The following is a 6061-nucleotide window of genomic DNA, read 5'->3' as shown; positions in this document are numbered from 1 at the left end:
GAAGGAAAAGGACAAGCAGGGGAGAGGCAAGAAAGCCCATTTGGGAGTGGGAAGAGTTGGGGGCAGGCATCTCCTTGAGTGCTTGTTGCATCCTGAGATGCCTGGCTGGGGTGGCAGGGCCGGTGGCAGTGTGTCTGAGACACTGGTTTGCCCTCTTGGCATGTGGTGACATCAGTGAGAGTGGCTGTGACCACAACTGGGGGGGCTCCAGCTGCTGAGGCAGGCAGCCCCCAGGACCACGGTCCTGGGACAGCTTGCAGAGCTGGGAAAGGCAGCTTGGTCAGAAATGGGAATAAGTTTTCCTTCCCTGCTACCATCAGCACTGCTTCTTTCTCCCTGACAAGCAAACTTCTTGATTTAGGCTTCCTGGTGAGTGTGAAATCAGAGGAACAGTGTGGAGATCTCGTGGCCTTTCTCCTGGAAGAAAGTGAAAGGCATGCAGATAAGCAAGGGTCCCTGCTGCTTGGGAAGTTCACCTTGATACCAGTCGTGGAGGAGGAAAGCTGGTAAGCTATAAGGAAATCAGGGTGAATGTCTGAAAGAAATTCCACATGGAAGTCAAAATATTACAGCGAAATAAAAATACTGGGAAGGAGGAAAAACCTGATACAATGAATGCTTGGGTCATGTGTTATTCTAGATTAGCTCTGCCACAGACAGATCCAGTACACCCTATGAAATCCATTACCTACAACCTGGTGAACATTTGTACAGCACATGAAGCAGGGATCATAGCTGAAGCCAAGTTCCCCTGTATAATATCCACTCCAGGGTAGATTGGTCCCTTTCCAGTATCAACAGCCAGCAGATTAAGCATTTATCTCTGCAGAACAGTGGGTAATTAATACCAGATCGAACTAGGAGCTGTGCTCTACAGAGCTCGCTTGTGACTATTTGTGACCAAGCGTGGCTGTAGTGCCTGCAGGTGACTTGTGGGGAATGGGATGTGCTTTTATTCTGGGCCAAATGATGCAGGCATTGCCTCAGTGCTGCGTGCCTCGTAGCAGAGCATTCGTGGCTTCAGGGCTTTGTGCTGGGATAGGATCAGGCTTCCCAGACACAGCTCAGGGTGAGGTCTCCTGTCGTGGCCACAGGCGGTAGGCACTGGGGTGAGAACCCATCAGGAGAGCTTTTATTCCAGCCAGACGTTGGAAGAATGGAATCAGGATGCTGTGATTTGCCATCTTCTGCATTTAAATGTAAAATCCAGGCTTTGGCACATCTGACTTCATGAAATAAATTAATACCATTATCCTGGCTGCAGTCCAGTTCAGGTGATTATATTCTTCCTACCTTAATGCCACTCCAGCCCCCTGTCTCCACTGGATATGCAATGCTCTAATTCCTGTCTGGAGCTTGCTTATTATATTACAAAGTCTTTCCCCCTCTCCTCCCAAGTACAATTTGTGTACAGCAGGCTCGCCCTGCTATGCCGAGCTGCTAAAATAGTTGAGAGGACCTGCACAGACGTTGAACTGTGCCTGGTGTTGTCCTGGAGCATCTCCCTGATGCTGTAGCCTGCTGAGCAGAGAAGGTAGCATAAATGATCAGAGCAAGTGTTGCAGTCCTGTTTAGCACAGTGGGCTGTTAGAAATCCCCCTCTTCCTTCTCAGAGGGAGGAAACATTAACGTTGTGGGGTTCTTCCACCTTCCTGTGCTGTCAGCTGTTGAAGGCTGGAGTGTCCTTACTTACGTACAGGCAGGGAAGAGACCTCCTGTCTTGGAGGAGCACAGTGGCAGTGTCCTAATGTGAGTATGCCCAAACGTCCCTGCTAATCTAGTGGGGCAGTCCTGCCTCGATTTGTGCTCAGCATCCAGCCCCAAGAAACGCTGTTTCCTGCAATACATCAGCAATGCTAAAAGCTGGCTCTAAGTACCTCGTTTCCCTTTTGGAGCCGCTTGGTTTTCCATGTTGGTGGCTCATTGGCACTTACATCTCCTGCAAAGGATGTAGTGGGGTGGTTTTTCCCCTCTGAAAAGCATTTAAAGTTGCCTTCTTTCCTTACCCTTTCAATTACACTCTCTTCATCTCCTGGCCTCGCTGAGCGCCTGAAAAGGTTGCTCAAGCAGTACTTGAGGAGAGCATCCCACAATGTGCCCTACTTCCTTCCTGTTCCCAGGCCTCTTTGCTCTTCCGTGGCCCCCGAGGACAAGGGGGGCTTGAGGGACGTTCTGCAGAAGGGACAGCAGGGGTGAGGATCAAAGACCATAAAGCACTGTTTAAATATATAATGCCCACCGCTTCTCTCGAGTGGCGCATCTGGCAGAGCCTCATTAACCTTCTGTTTCCCCCTCCTACTCCTTTGCCCCTGAAAATCAACAAAGCCAAACATAACAAGTTGCCTTGATTGAAGAAGGATGAAGTGTGTGTGCTTAGTGTGAAAAAGCAAAAGCAAAGCCATTGGCTAAAGCCCCTTTTCCATGCAGGCCACTTCACATTTATTACGCTGGAAGACGGAGCTCTTTAAATCCCGATGCTCTTTATAGTTGAGCTCTTTAACTTTCTCCTTTCCTCCCCTTGCAGCCTTCATTCTCCCCTTGTTCGGCTCCTTCCGCTCTGCTCCTTTCTTTTTTCTCCTGTGAGAACGAGTCTTTTAATCCCCTTGTAGCGCAGATTAAAGCTATTATAGCCTCCCCAACCTGACATTTTCTCAGAGAGGCTCACAGCCAGATCTTTATGAGTGCTCTCTGTCTGTCTGCTGCTGCCTTTCTTCTCGGCACACTAAACCCCTGTTCCTGACCTTTCCCTGAAGAAGGAAGGGCTGTGGCGTGCAATCCCGTGTAGGCAGAGGCTGGGCTCAGCGGGGCTCGGTGGGCAGGAAATTAAGACCCATGGAAATTAACAAGTAAATAAGGAGAGAAAGAAAAGACGATGGGAATTAAGAGACAGAAGCAAAGCAAAAATCGCTGTGTTTGGAAACTGAATGCAGAGCTTGGGCCTGAATTTTGCACATGGGCTTTCCAAGGAGGCAAGCCATAAACCTGGGACTTGGTTTTTAGTAGCAGACTGGGGGTACCTGAAGCCTAACTTACTGTCTGACTCCACACTTTGCATTCAGCCCAAGAATAGTGGGTGCGGGCACCTAGAAGTGCACGGATGGATGCTGGGTGTATGAGCTCTGAGGGGCAGGAGTGGCCTCCAGTACAATGGGGCCCTGTCCGTGATAGGGGTTTCTCAGTATCTGTCATCAAACGTTTGTACATCACCTCTGGGACTGCAGAGCGGGGCAGTGTGCTGCTCCTTGTCTTGTACACATCATAAAAACACAAAGGATTGGGGTAGCTTGCCTAAAAATGTGTGTGCTAATGGCAGAAGCATCTTCCTGAAGGAGTTTTCTGTTTCTCATCATCGGTCCTGCCCTGAGAGGTGTCCTGCAAATGTCCCAGAGTTCTTGGCTAAGCACTGGGAAAGACAAAAAACTCTGCTAAAGGTCTGTTCCCCAGGGAGTGGTGCAGAATTACCCTCACACACTCCCTCTTTCAAGTTTGTGTCCAGTATACGAGGATGTGGGTAGGAGAGGTGTGCTGTTCATACAGAGCAGAGGAGGCACTTTGCTTTCTTCTTCTCCCCAGCCTCCTGCATCGACTCAGCCTGGTTGTTCTGAGCCAGGCTTCACCTCCGTGTAAAATGTGTCTGGGTGCCTAACTGTGCTAACCCATTCAGGGAGCTTGAACCAAGGAAAATCAAGCAATACCGACGTGAGAGAGCACAAAAAGCCAACTTTCAGTTCTGCAAGGCTTTACGTGCATCCATTTATACGTGGGGTTTTTTACCTCGCTTATAAAAGGAGGAACAGAGAATTTGCCTATCCTTAAAAGCAACTTGAGAGTGCGGCCTTCACCAGCCGTGTGCGGGGCTGGAAGACGTTTAAAGGGTTGATTCAGCACCTCCAGGTTTTGCTGAGGCAGGCGGTGACCACACAGGGGAAGGTTTCCCAGGCTGCTGCCACAGCTCAGGCCGTTTGTGCTCTCCCGTCGCGCACCACCGTGACCGCGGGGGCTTTGGGGGGAAAGCAGCAAAATTGCTTCCCAAGCCAGAATAAAAGAAGTGCAACTGTCCCCTTTTTTTTGGGAACTCGTTTCGGGGCAAAAGTTCCCCCGGCAGCCCAGCTTGCCGATAATGAAATCGAAACGGGAGCTGGCCCCCGGAGGGGCCGTACGTGTGAAACACTGCCATGTCGAATCCCTGTGAATCCCGCGAGGGAAGCCCGAGCCCTGTAATTACAGCTTTTCTCTTTGTGTGGGCCGCCCCCTCCTCTCTCCCCCCGCCCCGTTCCCTCCTGATAAGAGGATATTTGTAATGAAAATCGCCGGGCAGAAGCAGGGAACAAAAGCGGGCGCGCAGCGCGCTGGCGGTGGGGAGATGCGGGGCCTGCTGGCCGCGCGGTGGGCACGGGGAGCCTCTCATTAACCTCCCTCTGCAGAAAGGGGCCGGAGCCCCGGCGTGCCCCGTTTCATAGCTACAGCAGCTCGCTCCCAGGCGTGCAGCCTTGGGAAGGAAGGGGCAATCTCCCCAGCAACCGCCCCGGCCGGGGCCCTAATGCGTTTTGCGCCGTGCCGGCTAATCTGGGGTAGAAATGTCACCGCGGTCCGGCCCCAGGCTGGCAGCTCCCAGCCACGGCCTGCTCGTAAGCACATATCCAGCTTCAACCTTCTGGTTGCTGGGGTGAAAGGGCCTCTTCATCTCCGCGGGGAGAGGCAGATGAATCCCGGGCTCGAACAAGGGACCTGCTTTTTTTTTTCCCCCCCCTAGACGCTCCCCCTCCGGCTCAAGGGCCCTTTATTATGTCTTTTAATTCTCAGCTGCGAGTGGGAGGGAGCAATAAGACCGGAGAAATTGGGGGGGAGAAAACCCCTCTCAGTGGGGAAAGGCCTCAGCCCTGGTGTGTGAAAAGGGAAGGCAGCGTGGGGATTAGAGATGGCAGCTTCATGGGAAGGACTTGGTTATTTAGCAGCCCCGCTCGGTTCCTACGAGGCGGTGACGGGCACAGTACTACCACAGCCCTGTCCCAAAGGACCAGAGGAGCGATGCCTTTTCTGGGTGCCTCAGGAGCTCTTGCCATGTAGGAGGGTGAGGAAGAGCCATGTGAGCTGAGCTTGTGTTACTTAAGATCAGGTTACCAGGCTGGTGGCTTGTCCTTCCCACGTCTGGTACAGGATGCTCCTGACGCCCCAAACCGAGCAGGGCTTGGTTTTTCTTCCCCCTTTCTTATCGCCCAGGTTATGCCCTCCTGCTGATGGCTGGTGGTGCTCGCAGCTCGTTTCTTGCAGCCACAGACGCTGCTGGATGCTCTGTCTGCAACATATTCTCTGGTTTGCTCATGTTTACAGCCACCAGGGGAGCTGAGGCCTTTTAAAGCTCTGTAATTTCCTCATCTCGACAGATGCTCTGATGCTATCTTCTGCGAGAAGTCAGGGCCGTTCGAGGAATTCGTTTGTGCAATGGGAGCCTGCTCCTGCGTCGGTAGGGATCTTGTCAACATTTTTGTCTGATTAGGCCAATAAAAATTCTTGGATTCTTCCCTCCTCTCCAGCATGCATGTCCTGCAACCAGCAGCCCAAACAGCACGCTGCTTCTCACCCAGATCGCCTCTGCCCCTCTGGATGTGGCCTTGGGAGAGGAAGTTTCTCCTCTAGGATAAGGGCTGTCGGAACAACTGAATAGTTCTGACAGGATGGAGATTGCTTCTTGTTGCTTCTTTTGTAACGGGTGATAAAGACTAAGTGACCTGAGCTTTCCCATCATGTCTGACTTGTAAAGAGCCTTCCCGGCATTGTGCTTCATCACCGCAATGTGCCCTTATTGAACCAGGTCTGCTCTGGGCTCCCTGCCCTCCATCAAGCCGTGATGTTAAGCTTTTGTTTTGCTTTTCTTCGAGCAAGTGCATTCTAACAGAGCAGCATATGGCTGTCGTTTTCAGCACACTTCAGCACAAAGACATCCGTGCAGGTTTTGAGAGCTTTATCCCAGATTCACTTGCATGTCAAAAGCAGCCCCAATGGCCGGGCTGAATTCCCCCTATCCCTCGAGGCAGGCACTTGAAATTGGGCAATGCTCCTG

This window comes from Anas platyrhynchos, chromosome 25 (assembly GCF_047663525.1).
Source record: "Anas platyrhynchos isolate ZD024472 breed Pekin duck chromosome 25, IASCAAS_PekinDuck_T2T, whole genome shotgun sequence".
Classification (NCBI taxonomy): Eukaryota; Metazoa; Chordata; class Aves; order Anseriformes; family Anatidae; genus Anas; species Anas platyrhynchos.
This window is presented reverse-complemented; position numbering follows the sequence as displayed.